Here is a 16,212-nt window from a genome sequence, read left to right as displayed (position 1 = left end):
CTGATTACCCTGCCTATGTTTGCATCATCAGCCAACAATTGAACGCTCCTGTCAGATCCTTCCTAACATGATTAAGGTATAAACTGAACATCAATCGTTCAAGAACTCATCCCCGTGGTATACCACTAGTCATATTAAAATTGGTAGATTCACATATATCGTATACTACTTTGATACTTCTCCGAGAACCATCCACTTATCGAAATCAGGTGTTTCTATTCCAATTCCATATTCTCCAGTTCGTGTGAGAGCCTTTCATATGATATTCTTTCAAATACCTTAGCAAAGTCCATGAGTATCACACTGTATCCTTTCTCTTTATGCAACTCCTATTTTTATGAAAAAATGTTTTTATGAAACATGAGCGAACTGCTAAAACATCACCTCCCTTTAGTAAACCCATGCGGTTCCCTGCAGCGTAGAACTTGTATATCAACCCATTTCTGTATGCGGTTACTTACCAACTTCTCTAAAATATTTATCACCATTCCAGAGATATTGATGAGACGGTAGATATGCACAGCGGTTTTTTCATCACCCTTGTACAACGAAACTAATATACGTGTTTTCCATTCCTGCGGTGTCTTTCTTCAGCTGTGATTCAAGTCATATTTACCTATCGAGGGCCAATTTGGTGGAACCTTCCTTTAGCATATGTGCTAATATTCCATCTTTCCTTATTTGCGAATTCTTATCCTGGTTACGTAACAGCTCTTCATCCAATGCAGTAGCGTGCATCATGTTACGTACATCTGGTTGATATGTATATCTTACATAAGTGAGCACGCTTGAGTTGAACGATCTCATCAGCTTCTGGCACGAGTACAATGCATTCGGTAAAGGTATTCTTCCACATTATTTCCTTTACTCCTTACTTACGATAAAATTCGTTTGGATTACCTGTGCTTTATATATATATCATAAATTCTCTCACTCTTATTCTCACGATATTACTTCCACCTCATCGTCTTCTTATGGATCTATTGCTTAATAAGTTTGCACATCCAGTTTGCTCCCCTCCTATTTGTTCTTTAAATTCTAGAGACACATTCAGATAATGTCGCATTTAAGAATCTTTTAAAGCTCCCGTGCATTGCCGATATCATTCCCATTCCGTAGCTAATATCATGGGACAAAAGATCGTATTCTCCTGAGTTGGTCATAATTACCAGCTTTGTAGTTCAGCAGGCAACCTGTCTTAATCGGAACATATATTGTAGTTAGCTACTTCCCAGGAAGGTACGTTATAAATTAGTTGGTTGTAAATTAGTCACATTCTCAGCTAAGACCCCTTCTGATTCTATTATCAAAGCTTACTCTTTGACTTCGAGTTCCTTCTTTCATATACCATTTGAAGGTATCTCGTAATGACTCAATAAATTCTCCTTCATTATTATCGTGAGATTTTCTCTTCTACCCAATAATGTTCGGAGAATTTAAATCATCCATTATGATTACTCGCTTAGTACCCATTAGGGTAATTTGACGATGCATTTCATTATCCTCAGCATCTGAAAGGCCAGGTTTATAGCAACATCCAACCAGCCTCCACTAAAAGCCAGATAGCTTCAAACTCATTGCTGCATGAGGCTATTGTCATTTATGATTTGATGGTAAGTCTCATGTAGCAATGAGACTATTACCATTTATGCTTTGGTGAGTTTCTAACCTAACTGGACCCAGGTCATCTGATATTAGCAGTACCCTTCTATCTCTATCATTTCTAAAAATATTATTCCGTTTACACTCGATCCCAGTTACATTTGACTCCGATAGCCAACAATCTTAGGACACAAGGTATTTTCCAAAGCAACCATCTGAACACCTTCGATGTTCCTAGCATTTGTGTATAGACAATAAGAAATTACCACCTGGCTTTTTTTGTTATAATTAATGCTACAATCTCCTTGGCCCAGTTGTACAACTTTCTCTTTTTCTTCTAAAGATACACTGAAATGGTCCGAACCCAAAGTGCGCACTTCCACCTCTTTCCTAGATACATAACCCTGCTCAACGACACTATCATTATCATGTTTATGTACTACAGCTGAACTTTCGCACGCATTGTCACCATTCCTCCCGTGATAATCTAGCTTCATGAGCTCTCCTGACTAAGTCGCACCCCCAAATCATTCATGAAATATCAACCTTAACTGACATTCCTTCCTTCCTTTTGGCGTTTGATGTTATCTATCGACGTGCATTTTTAAGTGGGTTGTTTGTCGATGTGAAGCTGAAAACAAGTTAAGGAAAACACTACATTTTTTCCTATTAGCTAATAATCACTGAACTGATTAGTCGGCATTATTAATTTTACTATGACGTATAATAATCTTCAAAATAAAAAATAAACAAATTTAACCAATGATTAATCATAGTTTGAGTACCACAATAAGCAGAAGGTCTTCCTCTTAATTCGCAAAATGTAATTATTGTAAACGGCTGAGTACCTATTATTAAATGTCAAAACTAGATTAAATATCGCTATGCATGCTGGTCTTGAACTTGATACATGCCTACATATTTTCATAGTTACTGTTACAAATATGCATCTAAAGGAAATTTCCTTTAGTTGCACCTGTTTAGTTATTTACTTCGCGAAGTAAATAGCTAAACAGGTGAAACGATGTAGACTTTTAACAGCGTCCGCCATATAATTCAAGTTTTCGTTCTTTTTTCGTCCCGTTATAACTAGTTCCTCTGCGAATGGCGAATTCTTTGTTCGAAGAGGAGGAAGTTTGAAGGCTTGCACATTTTTTTCTTCCTCAGTTCAGTATGCCCATCTCTGCAACACAAGTGTCACCGAGATAGCGGACATTAAGTGATGATCCCTGAGGTTGTAGTATGGTCTGACTTTCATTTTTCTCGTGTCGAGCTGGTTGATGTAACTCGGCGGCCAGTCATTCATCTTCCTTGTAGACAGATAGCGAGAGAAATTGCGTTTAGATTTTTTCTTGCCTTAGACAACGTTCTATTATGGAACCGAGAGAGGATAATTACAGCATCTTTCAGAAAGGGCATTACCTCCGAAAGATGAAAGACAAAACTGCTGCTCCTTCAGGACACCTAAGCTGTAAACGTACCGAAAACCATTTTATAATTCATGCGGGGTTGGATATGTGTGTATACAGAAGTAAGTAGAGGACACAAAGCAAAAATCCCGAAGGTACTCTTGTATGTACAGCATATGATTCGCGTGTTTCTGCAGGACAATGCCGTCCAAGCAATTATTTATTTGACTAAGTCATAAAACTGTTCACTAAGAATACAACAGTATGTCAACAAAACATCAAATAATAATATGGAGCTGAGTATCGTCCCTTCTCTGTCTTTTTTATTTTGCTGATTTCTTTCATTCTTTATTTTTTGTTGTTTGCTTTACTACTTTGTTCCGATTTCATTATTTTTTTGCATATTTTTTCTTGTTTCTCTATCTCCTTACTCATTTTCCCCCTTTCACAGATGGTTATTTTCATCCTTGTTCCTCTATATAATTATATATACTTTATTTTTCTTTTAATAAGACGGATATGAAGGATCGCTTGCATTATATTGTGGCAAACGACTCCCACTTTGTGTGTGTGTGTGTGTGTAGAAAAGTCTTAATGGCAAAATTCAGTTGATTTTAATGTCGTTTCTGAAAACTAAAGGGAATGGTGAAATTACTAAATTTTATTAAATGAATATTACAAATAAAATAACAGTTAACACTATTATTTGTAATACTATGTATCACATTTTCTTGATTAAAATATTTTTACGTAAAAACAGTCCATTGTCATAATACTTTTCAGATAATTTTTGTAAACATTTTCTTAGTAACGAAAGAAAAATGTTCACGAAGAAATTTAAATCGCCTGTTTTTTCAGATTCTTTCTATTAAATAAAGAATTTAGAAGCAAATGCATTCTTGAAGTTTAAGGGTAGTCTGGCAAATCATCGCAACTTCATTTAAGAGTCCACAATTCATGTGTTCACTTATTAGAGTATCGATGAAATAAAAATAAAAATTTCATAATAATAACGATCAATCTACAACTGCAGACTCTCCCACTCTTTCTTCCAACTTGAAAAAGATAAAGAAATGTTTTATTAATGATCCGTCTCTTTTTTTTTAAACACACATTCAAACTCGTGTAGGCACAATTCATCAGTGTAGCAACCAGTGGTTTGCATCCGTCAAAGGAAGGATGTTACTAGAATGATTTTATCAGTATTGACATGGAGGTTACTCACACAGCTTAAATCCTGTTCTAAGAAACCCTTAGATCAGGATATTAGGAACTCACTGACCCTAATTAGAGTAGCACATTTCCGGTTTGATGTACCTAAACCTAATCATCTATAATATTGTTCTGTAGGGATTAAGGCATCCCACAAAGTCATCATAGGAATGACCCAATTTGAACCGAACCTCCCTAACACGCAGTTATTTTGTGGATGCCACGAAATTGACGAATAAGAGTACCAGTTGCATCTTGTATTACAGGTATGTACGTGTTCTGATGGCTACTGTAGACTTCATTTACACAGACTTGTATCTGTTTCGCAAATACAAACCAGCTCCCTCTCCACAGAGCTCAAGTGGACTCCGTGACAAAGAATATTTTCGTGGATAACATACTATTCAAGGGATTTGTTCCCTCGGGCAAAGGAAATAAATATATACTTTGCCGTATAGTCTTCATCTGCTTTTATTTCTTGTTTTGTTTCTTAGCAATGCCGAGCTTGACGCACTATATATGTATGTGTGCTTCTGAGCTATTTTTTCTTCTTGCTGCTAAATACATAATAAATGTGTGTGTGGGTGTGTGCGGCTTTTAGACCAGAGCTTCCAGCTCTGGTCTAAAACAATATGGAAATAATGAATTTTATAGGAAAAATTAGTTTCCCCTTTTTAAAAGCATAGTGATATACCAGTAGATATTCGAAAAATGAAAGATTGTATTATTATAATATAATAACTTTGCTAATTAAATATCATGTACATCTTAACATTATCGAACTGGATTTTGCATACAATTGTTGCTTATTTATTTTTGTGATTTGCATTATTTCATTGATGACGTTTGTGCGCAAATAGTGGAAAAATGTTTCCTTTCATTCGCGAGTTAATAAGACGCTTTGATTCGTTGTATGTGTCGCCTAAGTATTGTTATTATTATGTAACACATCCAGGGAGTCCGAAGACTCATAGAGGGAGGGCGCCTACTCTACAATTCTTCGTCTGCACCACTCGCAACTACCTTACTCATCTACATCAACGCCATCTACCGCAGATCGGCTACCGGTTAATAGTGGTGGTCCTAATACATATACTGTATATGGATGCCCATATATATGTATTATATACATATATATGGACATCCATGTTTAATGTAGATCATTTACAGTACGTTAATGTATGTTTGCTCAGAAAACACAAAGAAACAGCGGTTAATAGTGAAATAATGTTGGTTGATACCATGGTTTCCGCGCCAATTAAGTGTCGCAACCTACTGGACTACAGTGGAACTATTAATAATTTCTCTACACCATGCATGACAGGAATTTTTCTTGTTAGGACTTCCGACTTGAGTAGGCATTCTCGCTTTCTGTATTTTGAAATTTTACTGGAAAAATTTCAACTTGGATATCCATGTCTTTCTCCCTAATATCAATAATCACTCTCGGCTAACTATAGAACAAAGGCTGAGTTTAATTTCAATTTAATTTTTCCCTTAGTTCATGGCTACATCTCGCATAATATAAAAATAGGGATGATGGTTATTATGGATTAGTTGGCATTTTATATTACCCTATAGTTTTCAATAATTCATATATTATTGAAAATTTTGCAATTTACTTCATAAAAACAAACATAGCTCATTGTTTTGGATGGAACAAAAGTATCTCATGTTACCGATAATATTTCATATTATTCCTCCCTCCCCACGAAAAATATATCTTTGAAAATGTGTCAATAAATGTACTCGAGTTAAAAGAAATTCATAAAGAGCAACTGAGGCAAAACATTGTGGGTTATATCTCAGCACAGAGGAATTTGGTTTTCCTTTGGCAGTTTTCATTTTTTTTATCCCGCAAAAACTAAATGATATTCTCTATTACCTGAAGTTCCTCTACTCAATCTTTTAACCGTAGCTCAATGACTGTTCTGGTCATTGTCTAAATTATACAACTGTGAAAGCCAATTTGCTTTCTAATTGTTGAAACTGCCAAAATTGGGTTGTTTCTTATAACGTAATACAATCAGTTATTATAAGTCCTCCTTTAGCCTTTATAAAAACAAGACATTTGCCTTTCTACTGGAAAGACCTAAATTCGATTCCCATCTGTGGGCCTTAACATTTATAAGACTTTTTCAAATGATCATTACTGTCTCAAAAAGGTCGAGGTGTTTTCATATAGCAAAACAGCCAAAACAAAGAGAATTTACCCAATTATCTGATAATTCCATCGCTTCTAGCCTTAATTATTTTAACAGCAATTTACGCACACATCTCCATTTTAACTGACGTTCATCAACCCTTCTCCTCTTCCAAGGTGTTCGAAGATGCATTAATCTTCCCTTAAACCCTAGTTTTCTAAAATGTGTTACACAAAATTTTTAATAGGTTAGCCATAGCATACAGACATTTATAACTAGTATTAGATGTCATTAAAAACACGTTCCATGAATTGGCTGGCTTAATTGTGTGTAGGAAGGATTTTTCGTTACAAAGGGAGATGTGGCACGTTAATGCTGAGGAGCGTAGGGGTTAATAGCATTAGAATTATTTCTTAAAATTATTTACTGATGAGGGTAAGCAGAAGTTAAATTTATTTTTAAAACAAGTTTTGTTTATATTTTCCATGCGACGTTCATTGCATCATTTACTTACCGATACTTTTTATGACAGTTTTCAATTCCATTTTCATTAGGGGTGGAGTGAGAAATAACTTTTGGATTATAATCATTAGAGCATATTTATATACAATAATTTATGAGGATTACACATTAAATATACAACATTTATAATCATTATATTAAGGTCATGATTATATGACAATTTAAAGACTGCAAAAATATTTCTGAGAGAATCAAAATCATTCCTCAGCAAACCGTGTTTCAAGAGTTTACCACAATGTTGTAATCGTTTGCCTAATCTCCGGCGCATGTGGGATTAGGACAAATTGAATCTTCTGTAGTATGCATTCCTGTATATTACAGAAGATTTAAAAAAAAAGTAAAAAGGTACCGATTTCCAATGGTTTATATTCTTGAAAAAACTGTCACTTTCAAATTGAAAAAAATGTTTTTCAATAAATGTATACTTAAATTTTTTTTTTTTTTTGTAAAACACATACCTGTCGTGTAGAGATATTCGATCTCTGTTGTTTCTTTCTACTTCTTTTCAAATGCATCAGGAAGAGAATACATTGTCACGATATAAGAAAAATGTTGGCTGCTTTATTTTCAGCTTGTTGGCCAGACTGAAAAGTACAAGCATTTTAATATCACTTTAGGATTCAGATTAGCGGTGAACATTATCAAGTCAGGTAACATTATCAAGTCAGGTAACATTATCACTAAGCATTAACTGAAAAACTTTGGTATCATTAATTCCAGACAATATCTATCATCCCACTTATAATTATTAATTAACTATTAATTTACTTTTAGCAGAGAAATTAACCTTTTGTACCCATAGCAATAGATATGGCATAATAGATACATCGGCCAAAGGATCGTAAAGTTGGAAACTGAAAGGAATAAATTGAAGAAAACGCAAGACGACTCACAAAAACTGCGTCACGCTTATAAACACTTTTTTCATGTTTCTTCCTTTGCCAGAAATCGTTGAATGCTCTCATCCAGGCGATTAATTACCTTCTGGCCATCGAACCATCCTTCTTACTCTCTAAGTAAAGAAACAAATCCTTCTACATAAAAGATATAGTATGCCTTTGGAAGACATTTCATTCAATCATTCATTTGCATTATTCTTTTGCGATATTGATATATGGTGAGAGACTTCCGATTTATCGTCAGCTGTAATACATGATGCACAATTCGTTATTTATCATGCATCGCATATATGATGGTGTGCTTGCGAGAGTGAAGGAAACAAAGTATTAAAAAGTTTACAAAGTATTGAGCGTAAAGGGTACAGTATTTTTAGGAAGAACAAAACAGGGTAGGAGTAGAGGGGTGTGCTTCCAATGATATCGGATGACTGGTTCCAGTTAGTGCTGAGACCAATGGCTGTAATACTAGTAATAGTGTTTCATCTGGAAGAAAGGTAGAGGTTAACAAAATCAAATACATAGTGGGTCTAGTGGATGAATTGCTGTTGCTGGTGACGAAGAAATGCATCACCGAATAAAGACGATGAGTGCGAGTAAGGTGATCGTATTGGGATTTTAATTAACCAAACATTGACTGGATAGCAGTAAAATCTCATGAGAAGAATGAAACTGAATTTATTGAACTGTTCGGAGGAAACTTTCTCAATCAGCATGTAACAGAAGGAACTTGAGGTCAAAGAGTATTAAATTTGATTATACTGTCAGAGGGGATTTCAGTTAACTACGTCACTATTTTGCCTCGGGTTCGTGACAGTGACCAGATGAGAAGTATGCTGGACTCTGCGCCATGATATCAGTTGTTGGATGGGAAACATATCGACAGTGCATGAGGAGTTTTTAAAAAACTTAAATGATGCAACATCAGATTGTGTCCCTAGAGTTCGAATAATAAATTGCGTAAAAATTGCAATGGATGTTTAGTATTTTCAATCACGATATTCGTAAGAAAATAATGGTATGTAAGGAATACCGTGTGCATAAGAGTAATATCCTTAATTCTACAATAATTTTAATTAATTCTATAATAATGTTACCATTGAGTTAAACAAGGGAAATGGATATACCATGATACTTTTTCATCGTGCTAAGGCTTTTGAGAGAACACAGCTTGGAACTTGGAAGACTTTTGCATAAACCGGAGAATGTGGGTTTGGATTATGAAATATTTGCGTGGATAAGCGGGTGATTGACTGACATATCAAAAAGTGGTATATGGGAGATATGAGTATGCAAGATTTAATGTAACAAATGATGTCCTTGGACCACTGTTATTCAATCTGTACATTAATGGCTTTAGAAAGGATGTAGCAGGCGACTATTTGCTGAAGATACAATGGTAGAGACCTCTCAGCCTATTCAGTACTGATGATTCTCTTCGAGTAGAAAGATCTGGATTTGAATCCCATCTTGGACGCGAACAACCCTCATAAGGGCTTTTCAACTTTTCCTCCGTATGAGGGTTAACTTTTAAACCAAGTTAACCCTCATACGGAGGAAGTTGCGTTTCCCCTGCTGGAGACTGTTTTTTCATTCGCTATACAGACAAACCAGCCAGAAGAAAACGCAGTTGACAGACATAATGTGTGTGAATCCCCTTAGTTGCTACAACGATAAAATTCAAATCCTACCACAAGCAGAGTAGAATGATGGATCAAAACATACTTTCAGAATTAGCAACATCTGGAGATTAAGCGATGCACCACTTTACATTGTTAAACTTACATAAATCAGGTAAGTTAAAAACACATTTTAAAAAAATCATAATGACTCGGGGATTAATGAATGTTGTTGATCAGTGGGTAGAAGATAGTAACAGAATTTATTTGGTAACTCTCTTTTTGATAAACACACATTGGAAAGCTGACAATTTATTTACCTGACAGTTTCTAAAATTAATTCTATGGCTCTATTCGTTTTCGCTAAATCTACCACATCTCTTTCCAGTCCACAATCTTTGTGAATAGGTAAAAAAACGCAGTTACTTTGAACTAACGTTACCAATTATAAAAGAAATCACAGATCATTCGTTGTGTATTAAACTTGTTAAAATTAACGAATAAACCATGGATGCTATTGGAAAGAAATAATCCAATAATGTTGAAAATATAAAAACTGCATCACAATATAAGTTCCTACATGTCACTGGGGAAAAAAAAAGGAAAAACATTTCAGGAATTCTAGATAAATGGAACGAGATGAAAGTACTACATCCATTATCACACACACCAAATATTTTTACCAAGACTCCTGAAGAGACTTTTGTGAGGAGGACTACTGCATTTTCAACTTCATAAATACAGTTTTAAAATTCCTCCAACACTGTCCGTCATCTTTCATCTTTGTTGTGATATTTAACATGCTTTTTCAACAACAATCACGACTAATAACCGATTTATTCTTGACTTCGCAGGCTGCGCAAGATAAGAGACTTTACATCATGAACGAAAGGAGTATAATAGAAATTAAAATATGTAAACACCATGACAGGAATATCTAGAATCGATGAGCATTGCATCACAAAATAATGTTTATTCTGAAACCAACTGTGAATGACTGATATCGATACAAGAAAAAAAAAGCTACACCAGTTACACACAAGAAAATTATGACATCTTTCTTTAGTGCAGCGGATCGCTCCTACTAAAAAAATAAATTAAAATAAAACAAAAAATAATAACATGTCTTGGATGCGTTTTAACAAGATTTATCTCTTAATGAATGGTATGTGCGTTTTAAACGCACGAAACTATCATGTAAAAGACGTCCAGTTTTTATTGACATGAACGAAACCATCAGAAGCGGTTTCGGGGAAAAAGTGTGAATAATCCGACTTAGTAGCAATATTTTGTTTTCCGAAATGACTTTATTGATCTTGCAATTAAAGCTGGTAGATTTACAAAATCTACATGAATTGCTTAACTTTTTCTAAGCCTTTAACATAAACAATTATTCAGATATCATCTGTTTGATGATAGTATTTTCTGCATGGCGTTAGAATATTCTTTATACTCCCGTTATACATGTTTGTTTATTCTGGTTATGTTTTGTCTTGAAATGGGAACACCACGACGAGGTCAACACCAACTAGATTTTCTAGTCAAGTTCTCGTAACTGTAAATAATAAAGGCAATTACCACTTGTTTTGTTTCTGCTGTTTTAATATTAACGTTAGCGCTATTTTATCATCCCATCCCCCTTATTTATCTGATAAGCTGGAATAAACCAGTGATGCTGTATAAGTCGAACCAAGCTAATATACAATTATTCCGATAGAAGGTATCTTCTATTACTATCAACCTACTTCTCTCACTTCGGTATTGTCTAAAATAATGGTGCGTAATCAACAATCAGTGACTTCAACTGGGAAACTCTCAACTAATCAACGACCACAAATATAGATTTCGACAATCAAAACATACAGCACATATCCTCTCATACATTATCCACTTCTGGATAATTACGATAGAGGTTTGAAGAAAAGCCTATGCTGTTGTACCTGACATTTCTAATGCCTTTTAATAGTCCGATGTTGATGACGTTTCACTTCCAATTACAAAAGACAGATGGTCTGGCTTTCCACCCTTTGTAACCAAATTTCCAGTTTTCTCTCAATGCAATCAGATTTTCCTACTAATGCAGATGTTCCACACGACTCTTATCTCACCCACCCTCTTGATCATCTACATAAGTGACCTCAAACCCTGTCCGCTATTACTTTTCTAATCCGTATCTCTATGCCATCCTTCCCACATGGATGGAAAAAATATATATTTTTCTCGTAAAATAGGCCTTTACTTAACACCACACACATTCTTTCTTGGCAAAGACATCATTTCTACAGTATCATACAAAAAACGTCTTTTATTTTTCCTCACAGGTGACCCCTCGCTTCGAGGGAGGTCACCTGTGAGGAAAAATAAAATTTCCTTTTCATAAGTAAATTTTACACTCCGTCTCTTCTGTAATGTATTCTCCAGCAAGACAATCAATCTCTTTAAATAAAAAATACGAGTAGTTCGCTGGTAAAACATATCTTCCACCGCCATGTAAGATTGCGTAACTTGCCTTCAGGATAAGAATGCAGACACTGAAGGTAGCAACACATTTTTTGCTTTATTTTGAGAATAATTAATTTTCTCAAACGATTCCAGTAGATATAATGAATAAATTTTCTTTGCTGATTACCGAAAACATTACAAACGAAATACACTGTTCTGTTTTTCATGACCCATCATATTTGTATTAGGAGCGAGAGTAATCTCTAGTGTGTCTCCCAGTATTTTAGACAAGCACTTCGCCATAAACACCCAGCTGGGATTAATTATTTCGCTTCCTACTAAATCTCAGTTTCTGCCATCCCGTTCTTTCATTCCTCTTTAACCTGGAAGTTCTTTTTTTTGTGTTTGTGATTTACCTGCCCAAATTAATTACAAATTAATAAATTTTTTTCAAGAGTTTAAGCTATTTTCTCGGTAATTACTGACACTGAGATACGACGCAGTTTCTTCTTGCAAATTCAACTCTTAGAATTCTTAGAAATTGCTACAAGAACTGAAATCCATTATTAAAAAATAAAAGGAAATATTTGAATTAATAAATGACCCTGCTGGATAACAGAATTAATTAGAGAACATGGGAGATGTTACTTAATAAATCAGTAATGACTTTAAATTACTCGAGAAGAACGGTAGATTACGCAACAGGATAAAATTGATATTTTTCGTCACAATTAGGCCACTGCGAAAGACGCTGCAATGGAGGCAACCTATTAAATGGGGGAAAAAACACGAAAAATTTCCCCCATCATACTAAATTTAAGAACCTTTTCTTGATCCTCAGAAACTTAAGGCGTTCTGAAATCCAAAGGCACCTTAAAGTTCAGGGACGCATACCAGTACAAATGAATTATCAAAAATTTCCATATTTTCATTTGAAATTTAATCGCAGAATCTGAATTCGGCTCACAAATTTATAGTGCCCCTGCTTACTTTATATTTTCAAAAATTACATTTAGCAAAACCAGAAATGTGTTATACGAATAACTGCAAACGCTACACACTGTAGCGTTTGCATGTGTTTGAGGTTTTAAGTTTTCTTTCAGCTATATGGAGATATATCTGAAAGATATATCTACGAATTTTCAATTTTAAAAGAATTTTCCTTCTGTTTATCAAATGTGGATCAAAAATGACTAAAATCGAAGTGAGCAGTCTTTTTTAACGCAACGCCTAAAAATATAATTTGAATTCCATTCCCAACACACATACACCAGTCGAAATGATTGATGTTTGAAACCGACGCCTACTATTTTCGCAAACATCCCCAGGCCTTGTCCACCCGGTCATGGCAACACATATCGCAATAAACCGCGAATGTTTTTCAGAGAATGATGAGGTATCCCAATTTGTGCAACATCAGATTACAGGGGTTGTACTTAGGGGCATATATCTGAGTAATTTTATCTCGTTAAGGTGTTGAAGATCAGGGACTAAGTCGCCAATAAATAACTTTCCAAAGCGGCAAAGTTGTAAACTAGAACTGGTGTAAAGAAAGTGAGGGATGGGAGGATTAGAGTTGTGAAACAAAGTGGGAGTGAAATGGTGCTTTGAGAAACCTAAAATTAGACTAGAAAGAGAAAATGTGACGGGATTATCTGTGACGTCTAGGGCAGCGGAAACCACAAAAGCCTGTAAAAGAGGGCCATCGATCACCCGCCAAATTAAAATTCTTTGAGGTCCATATTTACGGAGTTTCCGAAAACAAACTCTTTCCCATAAACTTCTTTCAAATAGCATAATACTACCATGTAGACGAAAAGATTAAACTTCAAAGGTTATGAACATTTGAAAAAAAAAAAATTATAATACGAATGTTATACTTAATAAAAGCGGGGTGATCTATAGAGGAAGGTCACTTTAATAGTGCAGAAAATGGAAAAACTATATTGTAATACTCGAAGAAAAATGAAGTGAAAACAGTATAAATATTACAAAAGATCTGTTTCCCAAAAGAAAATGTAGACCTACAAGTAACAACTAAAAACGAATGCAAAAAAAATTAATATTACAATAAATGTGCAAAATCTGCAAAAATAGTAACGAATTGTTGTAGTTGATATTATAACTAATTTAAATATAACTAATCTCTCTTTTTTTTTTTTTTTGGAAAAAGGAGTTAGTGTATGTATACAAAAGGATTTTTTGTTTTGTTTTTTCAAAGATGATTATATATATTTAAAACACAGAGAAATTTAAAATTTTAACCGACTCTCAATAATAATATACTTAAGAGGCTGAAATAAATTAAGCTGTAAGAGAAGAATGGAAAACCTGATGAAAGAAATTCATAAGGCAGCTCTGATACTCGAAATAAAACACAGAAAAATTAAAAATTTGCAATGATAATATTTAAAATGCTATATGAAAAATAAGCAAAAAGATCGTCCCTACAGAGGACTCAAAGTCAATTTACTAATAAAATAGAAGACAAGAAATATTCTAAAAAATATTCCAAAATTGAATGATGAAGAAAGGGTTACGGCACATAATAAAAGAAAATAGAAAATAAGAAAGAATATGTATAAAGATTTATAATTGACTGGATTGGAATAACTAAAGGAAGTAATGAAAATTATCAAAAATAGGGGGGGACAATAAAAAATGGATGGCAATAAATATCTTTGGAAGTATGGAGGGAAACATTCACATCAGATTCAAAGCGTCATAAAAATGTCGGAAGAAAGCAAAAACACCATCGCAATACTTATAAACGAAGATTATATTCAAGTGCAATACACATTATTTAAATATATATATATATATATATATATATTAGGATAACCAAGCAATTTTATATGCTTGGTTATTTTAGCTCCTAATCCCAAGTATGCAAACAATTAAGTTTGCGCCTGAAACAAAGTTCAAGTCTAAAGATGGTACAACACCAGGGCAACTCATTGTAAAGGTGGTTAAAGCTTTGATCACTATTCTTAGTATTTTCCATAATGTAAAGCACATCTCACTAGAAGATGTATACTGCAATGCATTATGGGTGGGGTCACTACCCAGACCGGTTTCGACCTTTTTTGAGGTCTCCTCAGTGAGTAGCTAGACCCTAAATACCAAGGTTTTAGTAATACAAAGCCTTATCAACTTTACCTATATAAGTTGCAACAAGGTGTATTAAGTTTTAATAAAAATCTCTGGAGGAGATATTGATGGGAATAAATTTTTAACTTGGGTATATTGTATATTAGGATAACCAAGCAATTTTATATGCTTGGTTATTTTAGCTCCTAATCCCAAGTATGCAAACAATTAAGTTTGCGCCTGAAACAAAGTTCAAGTCTAAAGATGGTACAACACCAGGGCAACTCATTGTAAAGGTGGTTAAAGCTTTGATCACTATTCTTAGTATTTTCCATAATGTAAAGCACATCTCACTAGAAGATGTATACTGCAATGCATTATGGGTGGGGTCACTACTTTTAAATAAATTTTTTAAAAATTTATTCCCATCAATATCTCCTCCAGAGATTTTTATTAAAACTTAATACACCTTGTTGCAACTTATATAGGTAAAGTTGATAAGGCTTTGTATTACTAAAACCTTGGTATTTAGGGTCTAGCTACTCACTGAGGAGACCTCAAAAAAGGTCGAAACCGGTCTGGGTAGTGACCCCACCCATAATGCATTGCAGTATACATCTTCTAGTGAGATGTGCTTTACATTATGGAAAATACTAAGAATAGTGATCAAAGCTTTAACCACCTTTACAATGAGTTGCCCTGGTGTTGTACCATCTTTAGACTTGAACTTTGTTTCAGGCGCAAACTTAATTGTTTGCATACTTGGGATTAGGAGCTAAAATAACCAAGCATATAAAATTGCTTGGTTATCCTAATATACAATATACCCAAGTTAAAAATTTATTCCCATATATATATATATATAGGGGAAGGAAGTTGGACCGTGAGATGCGGTGATTAATACCCTTGGAGGGTAATGCTGTAGCCAATGAAGTTCTAACTGAAGCTCGGCTATTGCTGTTACCCTCCTGCCATGATCAGAGCTTCAATAGCTCAATAACACCTTATCCTTACACTGTCCTCTACAGATAACGGGGAAGATGAAAAGCATTCTTGCTTCGCCCCTTTAAGCCAGTCCTTATAAGGACTATAAATTTAAATATATAGATTTAAAACTGAGTGGGTGGAAGTCATAGAGAAAAAAAGGACAATACTTTAAGGCCACCCCCATTCTGTTAGGTGATTTTTAAATGTGAGCAAAATTAATGTAAAATACATGCAGCTAAATGAGATTATAAAAATCGGAATGTAAAAAAAAATTGATGATATAAGAATG

At 34.4% G+C, this 16,212-nt stretch overlaps 1 long non-coding RNA gene across 6 annotated transcripts in view; it reads right to left on the bottom strand.

Annotated features, from left to right (window-relative positions):
- The window catches only part of LOC150094407 (uncharacterized), an 849,964-nt gene that overhangs the window by 495,652 nt on the left and 338,100 nt on the right, over positions 1–16,212 (bottom strand). For all 6 annotated transcript variants that reach the window (XR_016550250.1, XR_016550249.1, XR_016550254.1 and 3 more), the window contains exon 8: positions 7,348–7,473. This is a non-coding gene — a long non-coding RNA (uncharacterized LOC150094407). The remainder of the gene's footprint in view (positions 1–7,347; positions 7,474–16,212) is intronic.

The sequence above is a fragment of the Typopeltis vanoorti genome, chromosome 22 (genome assembly GCF_054136105.1).
Source record: "Typopeltis vanoorti isolate ZY-2024b chromosome 22, IOZ_Tvanoo_1.0, whole genome shotgun sequence".
NCBI classification, from domain to species: domain Eukaryota; kingdom Metazoa; phylum Arthropoda; class Arachnida; order Uropygi; family Thelyphonidae; genus Typopeltis; species Typopeltis vanoorti.
This window is presented reverse-complemented; position numbering and strand designations above follow the sequence as displayed.